General features: G+C 47.5%; 1 long non-coding RNA gene across 1 annotated transcript; it reads right to left on the bottom strand.

Annotated features, from left to right (window-relative positions):
- Positions 1 to 6,642: 6,642 nt before the first annotated feature.
- Positions 6,643 to 8,687, bottom strand: LOC129747885 (uncharacterized). The gene is made up of 3 exons (XR_008737593.1): positions 6,942 to 8,687; positions 6,804 to 6,878; positions 6,643 to 6,740 (listed from the first exon to the last, which is right to left on the bottom strand). It is a non-coding gene; the product is annotated as an uncharacterized LOC129747885 (long non-coding RNA).
- Positions 8,688 to 14,580: the final 5,893 nt, after the last annotated feature.

Here is a 14,580-nt window from a genome sequence, read left to right as displayed (position 1 = left end):
TTTCAAGGGTAACATAAGCATCAAAAAGGACGAGAGTTCCATATTTCCGAAAATCTTTGAATGCTTTTGATTTGTCCTTATAAAGCTTGGAACACTGCTGGTCCCACCATGGGTTTGGAGGCCTACGAGGAACTGATGAATCTGGGATGGGTTTTGTTTGTGCGCAAAGTGCACTTTCATGTATCAAACGTGAAAGAAAGTGGTACTCCTCTAAAGGAGGCAAAACATTCATAGAATCGATGGCTGTTGTTATTTCGTCCGAGTACTTTTTCCAGTCGATGTGTCTTGTAAGGTCATATGTCATATTCGTAGAATTCGAAGAGCTGACCCCATTGGTGATTGTAATTTTGATAGGCAAATGATCACTACCATTGGGATCAGGGATTACCTTCCACTGGCAATCCAATGATAGTGAATTTGAGCAGAGTGAGAGGTCAATTGCGCTTTGTCTTGCAGGAGGTTTAGGTACCCGTGTTTTTTCACCCGTGTTCAAAATTGTTAAATTGAAACTGTCACAAATGTCATAAATAAGAGTAGAACGACAATCGTCTGTTTGTTCTCCCCAGACAGTTCCATGTGAATTGAAGTCACCCAGGATCAACCTTGGCTCAGGAAGCACTGAGCACAGGTCCTCTAGGTGATTTCGATCCACTGCAACTCTATGAGGCCAGTACAAACTGACAACGCATAAGTCCTTACCTCTTATAGTTATATGACATGCAACAGCTTCAATTCCTCCTGATAAAGGGAGGTGGATTCTATAAAAGGAGTGGCGCTTATTGATCCCCAAAAGCACCCCTCCATAAGAATCGTTGCGATCCAGACGGATAATGTTAAAATCGTGGAATGAGATGTTTGATTGAGAAGAAAGCCATGTTTCAGAAAGGGCAAAAATGTCGCAACTAGTTTCATGAAGAAGAAATTTGAACGGATCCATTTTAGGAATGAGACTACGACAATTCCACTGTAAAACAGTGATATCTCCGACCTCTGGGCGTAAATTAGCCATCGAGAGAGATAAACACTGAAAGAAGGGGCCAAGTTTGCATCAATTGCTTTAAAAATGTCTTTACTACAGGTAGCATTGAGGTTACAATGCCCCTGATCGATTCTGATGCGTTGAAAAACGTGAAAACACCATTCAAAATGTCAGACAACTTGAATAGTCCCGATTGAACAGTTGGTTCTGACAAATTTACATTAGTTTTTGGGGTCTTAGAAGTCGTCGGAATTTCTGGTTTATTTTGGGGTGCAAAATTCATGGAGAATCCTGGAGGAACATTTTTTTCTTTTAAAGATGTAGTCGGTTTTCGCCTTACGCTTATTGGAGAGCTAATGGTTGGGATTTTTTTTGGAACCCTGGGGTTCTTAGAAGCAGGTTTTGCGCGTTTCCGGGAGTTTGCTACAAAAATAACTGGTTGGTCTTGATCAGTGGATTCATTATCTTCAATGTCAACTGGCAACACTGAAAAAATATTTGTGGACTTAGGTTGGATCGGAGGCGCCGCGCTCTTCAAGATGGCGGCATAGGAACGTTTTGATCGTTCCTTTAATGAGCGCTTTTGACTATCCCAGCGACTCTTAAATGCCTCGCACGAGGAGGTATCATGGGGTGAGCCCCCGCAAAAGACACATTTGTGTTCAATTGCTGAGCACGCTCCAACCCCATGATTCTCCCCGCATTGGGGACACCGTTGCTTGTTACAGCAGTGCGACGCAGTGTGCCCCAATTTAATGCAATTCTTACATTCCATTACGCGAGGCACGAAGAGCCGCACAGGAAGCCTCAACACTCCGTCAATCAAGACGTAGTGAGGGAGGGCGGTACCTGCAAAGGTCACTCGGAATGAGGCTGAAGGCGAGTACTTTTTAACTCCGTTTACGACGGTGGTAGTTTGGAGTTGGCGGCAATCCAGGATTTCGACCGAAGTCGAATCGAGGTTCCTAAACTTACCAACGCCGTTGGACTTAACGTATTCTTCCTTCAGACTCATTTCTGAGATCACGCCCTCGATTTCTACGTCCCGAGACGGAATGTAGACGCGATACTCTAAATTTATGAAATTGCTAGCAACAATTTCATTTGCGGCCTTCCGGTTGCCCACAACGACGCGCAGCTTGTTTGGCCGCACCTTAGTTACGCTGGATACAGAGGACCACCTTGCCAGATCTTTCGTGATCTGAACTACATTAAGGTGCTTACCATCTTTTTTGGGCCGGATGAAAACCACCCAAGGGCCAGAGAAATCTGAGCTTTCTACGTATTGTCGGAGTCGGGTTGTTCTACTCTCCGCAATGGATGATGAGGAATTATCAATCTGAGTGTGACTTGCATTTGAGGGACCAGACTCATCCGAATCCTCCAAATGCTCCTCATTCTCATAAGTCAACCCTTCTTCATCCATAGATGAAGGGTTAAACCCCCCGCCTTCGTTCATATTTTCTAACGGAGACACTAATGCCTTCCGTTTTGAAAATATGAACGAAGCACTTAAATGTCGAAATTACAATAAAGAGAAAAAGATAGTGTAAGTAAAGTGAAAAAAGAAAAAGTACAAACTTGTAATTCGTATTCAACGATTTGTTTCGGTGTAAGCGATGGACCAGATTCCAAATATAAACAATGGCCGGCCGCCACGTGGTTTCGTCTCGGTCCGTATCGTCCGTATCCACAAAACTCCGTCCGAACTGTTTCGCCGTCAAGATCGGAGTACGTGCTGTGTCAAGCTTGGTGAGTCGTCTTGAATCAAATCCTCTTTGGATCCTCGGTCACGGCAATCCAGGCACGAATCAGTCGAGTCTCCAAGAAATTCCCAGCTGCGCGACGGTAGTGTAATTCCGGATTCAGCAGGCTGCCTGGTAGGTTAGTCCTCGATATCCCAGTGAACCGTGTAAAAACTCGCGGATTTAACGTTTTCACAGTCTCACTAAATCAATCGAATTAAAAAAATTTCGATGGAGAAACGGGACACTACGACTACACTCTTCGATGTATGAAAACAGAATGCACATAAAACTTATGTGTGAAAATATTGGTTTTTATTTACTTCATTTAAATTTAATTAGTAGAAGAATTTCAGAATCGTATGTGTGGAAACACATATTCTTTAAATGTCAATTTTTTTTTTTTTTTTTTTTTTTTTTTTTTTGTTTTTTTTTTTTTTTTTTTTTTGCAGTGTAGGATGTCCAGAACGGCGTGTGGACGATTGTCATGTCCGGGATTGATGATTATAGAGTTAATGTTTTGAAGGTCGGGAGGTATTGAAGGTTGATCGATTTGTTGCGAAGAATCTGGCCCTCCATCTACCACTTCCTCGCTGCGGCGTTTTCCGCTTCGCTGTTACAAACAAGACAGCTGCGTAACGTGTAACCTTTTCGACCGCATCGGTAGCAAAAGAGAATTGCCTGTGCCTTCGTGCAATCCGGAAACCTATGCCCCTCCTCATCGCAGTTCCAGCAAAGCGCTGGACGGTACGCTGTATGCTGAACAGGATCTAGATCGTACATGTTGCTGCCTGCTTGCTGAAGCTGCTGGTTCTGAAGCTGTGATGGATAGTGCTGTTGAAACTGACGTTGAAGCTGCTGTTGTTGAGGCTGTTGAGGCTGCTGCTGTTGTTGCTGCTGCTGCCGCGGCGCCCATTTAGCTTGCTGTTGCAACGGATGTTGTACTCGATAGTTCTCCGCTTGACTGCCTTGCCGGTTTACCAAATTGTTCTGACCTGCCGAAGTTGTGGGAGGTTGCAGACGTTGTTCCGGTCGCTGTACAGAGTGTGACTGCTGCTGCCCTGTATTGAAGCGATTTGGTCTGCGCTCCAGTTGAAGCTTCATGGCACAAACTTGCTCGTACAACTGTTCGTATTTCTCCTGCCAATCGACGAAGTCTTGTGGAGTCGTGTGCTCCTCTGCCTGGTGATATGTGTTCGGCTGCTCCATCACAACTCGTTCGTGATTATCGGCTTCCAATGCGTGAACCCTGTTGAAACGCTGTTGTTGATGCTGAGTCGCTTGTGCACGACCTGGCGCGGGTGTAGCGAAGTTTGGTTCCAATAGAGCTGTATGGGGTATTGGAATCCTACGCTGTCTGCTTAACAATAACCTGGTTTCATCGAAGTTGCTGCATACATCCAATAACTCCACCAGTGTTCTCGGTTGCCGTGCTGTAACGATGGTAGCGTACTCCATGTTCATGTTCTTCTTCACCATGAACATCATTTCCTCCTCGGTGAGTGGCGGCTCGATAAAGCGAAATAATGTTGAGATATCTCGGTAGAATTTGCCAAAAGGTTCATCGGGACCTTGATACCGGAAACTAGCTTCTTGACGCAGTATTTGTGCATATCCACTCGGCAAGAACTCCCGTCGAATTTCTCGCTTGAACGCTGACCACGAAAGAAGAAGTCCTTGGGCTAACGCTCTGGAGTACCAATCAAGTGCGTCTTCTAACAGAAGGTGTTTTACTGAAGCAAGGATAGTTCGATCGCTAAGCCCTTCGGATCTGGCAAACGTCTCGACCCTGTCGAGGAAAATGTTGAGTGACGTCGTGTCCTTTTCACCCCGGAACTTGAACGGCCAGTTGTGAATCGCCTTCACCATTCGCTGCTCCTCATAACCGAAGCTTCTGCTGGAGTGTGGAGAACTGCCACCCAAATTTCGCTGCCTCCTCTGTCGATGTTGAAGATCCACACGTAACTCGTCGATAACGTCTACGGACCTCAAACCCACTTCCGCTTCAATGTTGAAGTTCGTTGGACTCCGGACGTCCTCCTGCGCTTGCTGCCTTCCAGCTAATCCTTCGACCTGCTCTCGTGCTGGATTTTGTTGACCTGTGGCACCTCTTCGTCGATTTGTAACTTCTTGACCCCAGCTAGGATTGTCGTCTTCATCTCTGCCTTCCACTGCTTCACTGCTAGGCTCACTTAATCTGCCACTTAAATTTCCCGAATCACTGCGTACCACTTTGTTGACAGCGCTGCTGATTTCGGAAATCAACATCTCGACTAAATCGCTTAAAATCTTTCGCGCTTCCCTAACCGAAGAGACCGGAGTATTATTGACAAACGTTGCCGGTAATGTAACAATCTCGAGCGAGCGCAAGCCATTTGCTCCGAGTTGCCATTTTGTATAGCCAAATCTACGAGGTTTTTTAATTCCTGAAGTGCCATCTGACAGGCTTCAATGTTTGATTCCGGAGACATCGCGTGTTCAGAGCTAACGTAATTGGTTTCTCTTAAAATGTCTCTTGGACTAGTGCCTTTAATTGACCACCTTCGCACGTCTGGTGCCAGGGGCTAGATTGTTGCATGGCGCAAGGCCAATTCGTATGATATTTCCTCATCATTGAGGTGCAATAATTCTATTCGAGAATTCATAATAGTCGATCAAAGACCAGTATAAGTGTGTTACAAAACAAAATTATCGACGAACGATACGATATTTCCAAAAAAGAGCAATAATAATTTCGACTAATATTAATGATAATTACTGAATATTATAATAATCATCATAATCATGAGCATACACAAAAATAACGATGTTGTGATTAGCATTATAAATTTATCGAACAAACACAACTAATTAGGTTCGATTTAGTTGGGCGCCATTTATTATGGGCTGATGTTGGTCGGTGCCACAGAATAAATCAAAATGTATTTGCAAACAGAAATTGTGCAACTTATTGAAGAGGCTTTTCGTGGGCGATGCCACATGAATAAAAATGATGGCTACAAAGGATTATGCAAGACACACCCACACTTCCCAAACCAGCGTGTACTCACCGCATTTTCGCCGAATGGATCCCACTGTGCGGCACCTCGCCTGCCCGGCATGCGTCCGCCGCCTTTCGACCGAGCGCCGATCGGGTGGCACCTCGTGCCTCTTCCGCTATTCGGCCGCCCTACGCCTGGGGCCGATGGTGGCGCTGTCGCTGCTGGTCGGCCGCCCTACGCCTGGGGCCGATTGGTGGCGCTGTTGCTGCTGGTCGGCCGCCCTACGCCTGGGGCCGATTGGTGGCGCTGTTGCTGCTGGTCGGCCGCCCTACGCCTGGGGCCGATTGGTGGCGCTGTTGCTGCTGGTCGGCCGCCCTACGCCTGGGGCCGATTGGTGGCGCTGTTGCTGCTGGTCGGCCGCCCTACGCCTGGGGCCGATTGGTGGCGCTGTTGCTGCTGGTCGGCCGCCCTACGCCTGGGCCGATTGGTGGCGCTGTTGCTGCTGGTCGGCCGCCCTACGCCTGGGGCCGATTGGTGGCGCTGTTGCTGCTGGTCGGCCGCCCTACGCCTGGGGCCGATTGCTGGCGCTGTTGCTGTTGCTTTCCCTTGTGGACCCTTTCTGCCGGAAGACCTCCACTTTTCTTCACGGCAGAGTCCCGGGGCCTCCGAGTTTTGTTGTGCTGCTCGGCGATTCGGAGTGCCGATTGGCAGCACTGCGGAAACTGTGGCCCTACGCCTGTGGCGCCTCCTGGGGTCTACCAGGGGGCTGCTGCTTTTCGTTGATTTGTTCCTACACTTGTGGCGCCTCCTGGGGTCTACCAGGGGGCTGCTGATTTTCTTCGGCTCGCCCGAGATTGCCGCGCCGGAAGGCAGTTGAGTTGAGGGGGGAAAAAAGAGCCCTGAGGAAGCAGAAAGGAAACGCTTAAAATGCTGGCTTACGGGTCTAGTGCGAACGACTTACGCAGCGTGGTTGTGCGGCTCTTTTTGTTTTTTCCTGTCCACCTCTTCTGGCCGGCTTGTCTCGTCGATAGGTTTCTGTCAAGATGCAGAAATTTTCAATACTGCGAAATTATTGGTGCACTGCAGGGTGGTGCTTACCTTTTTCTTTTCTTCGGCCAAATCTATTGAAGGTGTACCTTCCGGCTCGTCTGGCACGCGCTCTGGAGTGGATTTCTGCACGGTGGGGTGAGAAACTGTTAGCGCAAGATGATCGGTGGACTGCACGGTAGGGCTTACCTGCTTTTTCCGGCAAATCCGCGAACGCAACCCCACTTCCCGATTTTTTTAGCGGCACTTTTTCCGTCTGTTCACGACGGTGCTAGGAACGAAATGGCGGATCTGTTCCGCGTGGCCCGTTTGACAGCTCTTGTTGCACGCTGCGTTTCCTTTCCTCATTTTTGGGTGCTCTTGACATAAAATTTCACGCTTGGCGTATTTTAACCAATTTTGGTTTAATAATAAAAACACGCTGATTTTTCTCTATATGGGGATGGGTTTTTATGTGTTAGTTTGCCAATCGCTCGTATCGTGAAATATTTTTAGGACTAATAACTTAGCTATAAGCTTAAATGCAACACAACATTGCTGCTTTGGTAGAATTTTTCATGGATCATGACAAGGATCCATGAAAAATTCATAATCACGCCACTAGGAGTTCGAAGGAGATATGAAAATCGACGGCTGTGTCGAGAAAACCTCGTACTGATGTCACCCTGCAGTGGTGAGTTTCTTCAAAACTAAAGACAATAAACTATATCTCTATGCCAACGAATCTTGGCAGAATCCAACAAAATTAAAGCCAACAAGTTATGGCAAATGTGTCGATCATTACCAGTATATCTGGCAGAAAGAAACTCCTTCGAATCCTTAAAACAATCTACTTAATAACATCCACCTCAGCAGCATACGAAAATCCAAAATCAAATGGTTATTGATAGAGATAATAACCTAGATCTTACAAATAGAACTTAACAAACGAAATTTAGGTGGGAACTTAACTGGTTTATACTAAAAGCAACAGAAGTCTAAGGAAAAGAGGGATTTAATCCTCTTAATTACCAAGGGCCCGGAATAGAGGTTATACCGCGCCTCCAGATCGCGTTCCTTTTGATATTTCCTTGGCAACCCCCTTGACAACTGTGCATGATCCATTATGTATCATTTTGTGAGGTTGGTGATTTATGGTCAAGTCTGAATCGGACAGTTGAACTGTCAACACCATTTCAGGCGAGGGTAATTTGTGGTTCCGCTGCGCGTATTTTGGGGTGTGGACCGTGGTAGATGGTGATCTCATAGCTTGTGGTTTTGACAAAGTTGGTAGATAGCTTTTGAGAATTTCGTCTAGATCGGGAAGTCGTAATCGGAAGTTGACCTGGTTGGTTGAAGGTGTTCTTGATCGGGAAGTCTTAATCGGGAGTTGACATGGTTGGTTGAAGATAGTCATGATCGGGAAGTCTTAATCGGGTAGTCTTAATCGGGTAATCTTAATCGGGAGGTCTTAATCGGGAGTTCCTTGTGGATGTACTTGTTCGATTTTCTTATTTCTGGGAAGCCTGGTCAGCTATGGTCCTCCGGACTAGGAGAAAGTCAGCAGGAATCTTGCAACCTCTTTCAAGCTACCCTGGGCGTTGTCCTGACTTGTCCTGTTGATACTGTGCTGAATAAGCAGGGTTCGTGTTTGCGGGACAAAATCGGATGTTGCTGCTGCTGCGAATGAGCTCCTTCAGACGGGCCCTTCTTCCGGAGTCGTCGAGCAAAGCAGATGGTTGTGGTGCTGACGATGAACGTGTTTTTCGCATCGGCGATGCTTTTGTTGGCAACCTTGGGTAGCGGACATAGCTAGACTTTGTTACTGTACTCACGAGGAGGTAGATAAGAGATATTGCTCACTGCGTTTTCCAGATGCACGATTTTTCCCGATCGGCCTAACGGTGTTTCCTGCGCTGTTGCGCTTGGTTGACAGGCTTTGGCTGTGGTCATAGCTGGATTAATTCGGAGATTTTTGAGGTTGGTGGATGATCTCCTGTTTGTGGTAGTAACGACTGGCGTGTTTTGACCTCGTTAGGCTCTTGTTGACTACCTTGGGTAGTGGTCATAGCTGGATTATTTGCGTGTGGCTTTCGATAGTTAGCGAGAGAAAGTCGATATGGTAGTAGCGGCCGTCATGATGTCTACTCCTCACAACTTCTTCGCATAACTGTGTTCTCTGGTGCTGAATCCTCTTCTTGATGTCCTGACAATCCTTTCAATTGCAGCGACGTGGTGTTTGGAGCTGCTGTACTTGACTTTCCGAACATTCCAATATCCCGAACCTGGATGGGTTCTCTGCGATGGTGTGTAGCGCCTGGCTACGGTGGCTCACCAGTGATACTATCCCCAGCGCTGCTACGCTGCCTCAAGATGACAGGATTGCATTCTGGACAATGAGTGGCGGCAATCCCACGCAAGGTTGCCAGCCCTCTCCAAATTCTGACGAACTTCCTGGCAGAGTTCTCAGAGTCCATTCAGCCGACGCTGGTCCCGCGCAAGGCCGTTGTCTCCTTCATAAACGCCTACTTTGTTGTGTTCATCGGTGTCCTAGCGACGAATTTGCATCAGCTGTGCTTCATTGAGTTGTTCGACTGGAAGAGTTCTGTATAATTTACTCCGAGTTGTTGGGGGCGAGGTTTCAAAGATGATGTTGTTGGTCCTACAGCCTTCTCCATTTCGTGTTTTGTGCTCCGAGTGAGCTTGTGGTCAGCGTTGTTGCTTACATAGCTTGAATATCTTAGTCTGGTTTGATGTCCTTCACGTGGTAGCGACCTCGCTTTCCGGTCACGACATCCTCCAGAGTGTAGAGATTGGCTCCCAGCTTTTCTTTAACGATAGCTGGAATAAATTTGGGGTCCAGTTTCTTGTTGATATGGTCCGCCTTCGAAGAAAGAACAAACGAGCGGCGCCATACTAGCTCGCCCGGTTGAAAGGACACAGTCCGCTTTTGTAGATCGTAGCGCTTCTTTGTCTTCTCGTGGGTCTTCTTGATCCGCTGTTGGATGAATTTGTGAATCCTGTTGATCGTGGATAGCCGCATCTCCTGCGCGACCTTTGGATCGTCCGACACGTTTAAGTCCTGCAGAGTGTAGAGGTCCGTGTGCAACAGAAGTTCCCTGCCGAAGTTGGCGAAGTGCGGGCTGACTCCGGTTGATTCGTGCTTCGCACTGTTGATAGCTGCGGTGATGGCGGCCAGGTTCTTGTCCCACTCTCGATGATCTTCCTCCAACAACGATCGAACACAAGTGATAAGAACTCTGTTCACTCGCTCGGCGTTGTTGACCTGCGGTGCGTAAAAAGCGGTCTTCATGTGGATAATGTTGTGACGGCTTAGCAGCGCCCGAAACACCTGCGACTCGAACTGCTTGCCGTTATCTGATAAAATAATCCTTGGTCTGGAGAACTTGAGGAATACCTTTTCTTCCAAAAACTCGACCATCTTGCTCGAATCAGCGGCTCGCATCGGGTGAGCGATGACGTATTTCGTGATCCAGTCGACAATTACTAGCAGCACAGTGTTGCCTTTCTTGGATCTGGTTAAGGGTCCGACGAAATCGATAGAAATTAGCTCCCACGGGACCTTCGCTGGCTTGAGCTTCCCCATCTGCGGCATCATTCTTATATTGGGCGCTTTACTAGCCTTGCACGTAGTGCATGCTTTGACGTAACGGGCGACGTTGTCCTGCATCTTCGGCCAGTAATAGTGCTGCTGTAGTTTGTGCCACGTCTTCTGGAAGCCTAGATGCGCTGCTGATGGTGCGTCGTGGTATCGACGAATGAGTTCTGCTCGGTGGTTTTCCGGAACTACTTTCTTCCATCGATGCGTGATTAAACCAGCCTCATCCTTACAATGACAATTTTTGTAGAGCTCGTTGTTTGCGATACGAAAGTCGGGATATTTGTCGCCTTTCCTTTCTACCTGCTTGACGATGTTCTTGTACCATGGATCATTCTTCTCGGAAATCGAAAACACTAGCGAACAGACTACTCTGGATAGCGCATCTGGTACGGTGTTGCAGCTGCCCTTCCGGTACCTGATTTCGAAGTCGAACGCGTTGAGTCTCAAGAGTCATCTGCTCATCAAGGCTGTGGGGTTTTTCAAAGTTTTCAGGTAGCTGAGTGCGGAATGGTCACAGTAAACGACGAAACGTACTCCTTCTACATACCCACGGAACTTTTCTATCGCACGAATAACTGCTAAGCACTCTTTTTCTGTGACTGTGTATTTTCGCTCCGACGAAGATAGCTTCTGGGAAAAATAACTGATCGGGTGTTCTTCTCCCTCGATGTCCTGCGTCAATACAGCACCAATCGCGACATCGCTAGCGTCGCATGCTATTGAGAACGGTTTTGTGTAGTCCGGCATCGCAAGTACTGGCGCGGTGACTAGAGCTGACTTGAGTTTGAGAAAAGCTTCTTCTGCTGCTGTTGTCCATCGGAATTTGATCTTGGCTTTCGTGAGCTCCGTGATTGGTGCGGCGATTCGTGAGAACTCTGGAATGAAGCGTCGATACCATCCGCATAAGCCTAAGAATCTTTGAACTTCCTTTCGTGTACTTGGAACTGGAAATTTGACGATGCTCTCCACCTTTTCCTCGTCGACCCTCCATCCTCCTTCACTGAGAACGTAGCCCAAATATTTTATGCGTTGGCGACAGAACTTGGATTTTTCCGGAGAAATGGTGAGATTCGCCTGACGTAGCCTGGTTGCCACTTCCTGAAGAACTGCTACGTGTTCGTCAAACGTTTTAGAGCAGATAATAATGTCGTCCAAATAATGAAAGACGAATGGCTCCATGTCCGCGAAAAGATGTGTCATTAGTCTTGCGAGTCCTTGACTTGCCGTACAGATACCAAAAGGAACAACCTTAAATTGGTAGTGACCACGGGATGGTACAGTGAATGCTGTTAAGGGTCGTGACTTTTGTTGGAGCGGCATTTGCCAGAAGGCATCCTTCAAGTCAATTGAAGATATGTACGAGCATCCTCCGAGGTTATTGATGATTGCGGAGATCTGCGGTATCGGATAACCTTCGTTCACCATGATTGAGTTCAGGTGTCTTGCGTCTAAACATACCCGGTATCTGCCATCCTTCTTCTTCACCGCTACCAGTGGATTGTTCCACGGTGAGAACACTGCTTCTTCGATCACGTCCAGGGATAGCATCCGGTCGACTTCCTTGTTGACTTCCGCTAGGACGTACTGTGACATTGGGTAGTACCGTTGTTTCCTTGGCGGCGCATTTCCGACGTCGATTTGATGTTCGTAGATCTGCGTCCTGCCAAGCTTACCATCTTCTGCCTTCGGAAATATGCGTACCACTTGGTCTAGTCGCTTTTGCTGTTCTGGTGAAAGCTCCTTCAGCGGTTCTGCATCTTGTTCAATTTCATTGTTCATTATCGAGAAGCACACTGCCTTGACGCCAAACGTTTGCCAGAAGTTCATGCCCATGATAGCGCAATCTGGCAAGCTAGGCACGAGTAGAACCGGCAAAATTTCGCTTCGATTGTTGTACGATATTGGCAGACGTGTGAAGTGATTGATCTGGTGTGGCGTTCCATCCGCTGTCTTGATCCCACCGTTCAGTGTTTCTTTTCGCAGTCCAAGCTCTTCTACGATCTGTGCTTTACTGCCACCTAACAAAGAACAGTTTGCACCACTGTCCAACAAAGCTGTAACTTTCTTTCCAAGAACGTCCAGAACGGCGTGCGGACGATTGTCATGTCCGGGATTGATAATGATAGAGTTGATGTCTTGTAAATCGGGAGGTATTGAAGGTTGATAGCTGTGTTGCGAAGAATCTGGCCCTTCATCTACCACCTCCTCGCTGCGGCGTTTTCGCTTCGCTGTTACAAACAAGACAGCTGCGTAACGTGTAACCTTTTCGACCGCATCTGTAGCAAAAGAGAATTGCCTGTGCCTTCGTGCAATCCGGAAACCTATGCCCCTCCTCATCACAGTTCCAGCAAAGCGCTGGGCGGTACGCTGTATGCTGAACAGGATCTAGATCGTACATGTTGCTGCCTGCTTGCTGAAGCTGCTGGTTCTGGAGCTGTGGTTGATAGTGCTGTTGGAATTGCCGTTGAGGCTGCTGTTGTTGAAGCTGCTGCTGTTGAGGCTGCTGCTGTTGTTGAAGCTGCTGCCGCGGCGCCCATTTAGCTTGCTGTTGCAACGGATGTTGTATTCGATAGTTCTCCGCTTGACTGCCTTGCCGATTCACCAAATTGTTCTGAGCTGCCGAAATTGTAGGCGGTTGCTGACGCTGTTCCGGTCGTTGTTGAGAGTGTTGCTGCTGTAGTCCTGTATTGAAACGATTCGATCTGCGCTCCAGTTGAAGCTTCATGGCACAAACTTGCTCGTACAGCTGGTTGAAGTCCCCTTGCAAACCGTCTGCATCTTCTGGATCCACTAGATCTGCTTCAGTTTGGATAGCTGACGTTGAAGCCGCACCTTGCTGGGCCTCGTTCTCCACCGCATGTACTCTGTTGAAGCGTGGCTGTTGTATTGGAAGCCGATGCGATGGTGCTGAGTATGATGTGGCTCCGTACAACTGCTCGTCCGCCTCCACTGCTTGCAATCTCCCGAAACGCTGCTGCTGGTGTTGCTGAGACCAGGCTTCTTCGATTCTCTTGATTTTTGCTCACTTTTTCTCATCTGCTTGTTAAACGCCTAAGAGAAACATGCTTTCTCACATTGAAACTGATCAAGCAGTCCACGTTTTGTTGCAGAGCATTTCAAAAACGCAGTCACCCAATTTCATTCTCGAAGGGAGAAATGTTCATCAGCTTCTCAGTTACTGGCTGAGAAATCAAGGACCGAACAGAGATGGACGCTTCGGTTGTGGTTTATTTCAGCACTTGCTGGGGCCAATGTTCCATAATTTCATATAGAAAGAGGTCGGTTCAATCCCACATTAAAGCTGTCCACGTGATTTGGTGAAACGATCAAATTTCATATGCGATTTGCATTTCTTTTTCTCTAAGGAGCGATGAGAATAGTAAAACTATGCCCTTGCCTTCACTGAGCAATTCATTTCACTGATCACACGTAGCGCTGATGAGGTGTTTTCAGAGTCACAAACCAACAGTGCTCTGACAGTAGAAGAGTGATCATTCGTTAGAGAAAAAATTTCTCTTGGCTCTCTCAGCAGCAGATGATGAAATGCTCATTTAAAATCTCCTCACAAATATTAGGAGCGAAAAAGTTCACCGTCTCCTTTTGGGCAAGATGAGCAAAATTAAGCCTGGCTGAGACCGACTTGTTGTTGCTGGTGTTGCGAAGTTCGGTTCTAGTAAGTGGTTGTGCGGAATTGGAATCCTGCGCTGCTGGTTCAGCAATAGCCTTGTTTCGTCGAAGTTGCTGCAGACGTTGACCAGGTCCATCAATGTCTTTGGCTGAGCGGCTGTTACTATTGTTGCATAGTCCATGTTCATGTTTTTCTTGACTATGAACAACTTCTCCTCTTCCGTAAGTGGTGGATCGATGAAGCGGAATAGTGTAGAGATGTCACGGAAGAACTTATCGAACGTTTCGTTGGCACCTTGAAAACGGAAGCTGGCTTCCAGCCTCAGGATCTGCGCATACCCGCTTGGCAGAAACTCCCGTCGAATTTCTTGCTTGAATGCTTGCCAGGAATACAGACGACGTTGGGCAAGTGCTCTGGAGTACCAGTCGAGGGCGTCTTCAAGCAACAGGTGCTTGATAGAAGCCAGAAGTGTCTGATCGTCGATTCCCTCTGATCTGGCAAACGTCTCCACCCGGTCCAAGAAAATGTTGAGGGACGTGGTGTCCTTTTCGCCTCGGAACTTGAAAGGCCAATTGTGAATCGCCTTCTGCATCCGCCTG

The sequence above is a fragment of the Uranotaenia lowii genome, chromosome 2, assembly GCF_029784155.1.
Source record: "Uranotaenia lowii strain MFRU-FL chromosome 2, ASM2978415v1, whole genome shotgun sequence".
Taxonomy (NCBI): domain Eukaryota; kingdom Metazoa; phylum Arthropoda; class Insecta; order Diptera; family Culicidae; genus Uranotaenia; species Uranotaenia lowii.
This window is presented reverse-complemented; position numbering and strand designations above follow the sequence as displayed.